Genomic DNA, 1,103 nt, shown 5'->3' on the forward strand with positions numbered 1-1,103 from the left:
GGGTGGTGACTAAGGCTCAGTCCTTAACTGGAGAAAGCAGAAGTGAGCAGAAAATACAGTGAGGTACAGAGGGAAGAGCTCACTAGCAATAGAGATCATTAACTTAAAAACCCACTATAAATAATCAGTGCTGTCAAGGTCTGTCATCGAAGGCAAAGTGCTCTTACACTCAACATGTGGAAACAAGCAGACCCTGCCACATAAAAATTCTCCATCTCAAGATCTTTCGATAAGCATCATTATCTCACTTGGTCCAACGCACTCAAAATTTATACCTCCAAAATCATAGGTATCAACATTTTCATGTCCCAGATGAGAAAGCAGGTAGAAAAGATAAACTCGATGTCAATGACAGCATTAGAAACGGAATATGCTGTTCCACCTTCTGTGCAGTGTGATAGTTATGATGCACACTTTTACAAGGCATATACTTGACCTGTTCCATTACCATGCATAAAATAATAAGTAATGAGTGGGTGGGTGATCTCACCAGTGTCTTTAAACCTCCTGGAATGTGTGGGTTACAAGGTTTGAATCACACAGAAGTAGTACGAAATTTGCATGCTGTTGCAAAGAAACTGCAGAAGAGAGCCTGGTGAGAAGGAAGAATGTTAAGAAACAACAAACAAGAACAAGAGATGAGTCAAAGAGAAGCTACAGTGAAAGTAAATCAAAATCCACCTGTGTTAAAGAAGTGGATGTTCAGTCAAGCTTCTCAGCATTTCTACAGCTGACATACTTCTTCCCACGAAGAGAGGGAAACAATACATAGATATCACCAGTCTACCTATCCTATTTGGAGATAAACGGGTAAGACACTGAATTCTCCCATCACCACCAGCCAGAGCAACTCCCTTAGCTAGCTCTCAGACCAACATCAATGAGATCAAAATCAACTACAGAGTCCATGCTGCAGAAAGGTATTAATTTCACCCAAACATCCATCTGTGCCCAGGCTGAGTTTCTGCCCCTACATTACCCACAGCTCCAAGCAGCCAGGAGGCTCAGGAGGTTATTGCCAAGCCAGGCTACACATTTATGAATGAAATTGATGTTTTTTTCCAAATGTAAGACAGCAGACTGTGGATGAGTGCCACATTCTC

This window comes from Centrocercus urophasianus, unplaced genomic scaffold (genome assembly GCF_019232065.1).
Source record: "Centrocercus urophasianus isolate 14NV4802_14NV808 unplaced genomic scaffold, USGS_Curo_1.0 seq_28, whole genome shotgun sequence".
NCBI classification, from domain to species: domain Eukaryota; kingdom Metazoa; phylum Chordata; class Aves; order Galliformes; family Phasianidae; genus Centrocercus; species Centrocercus urophasianus.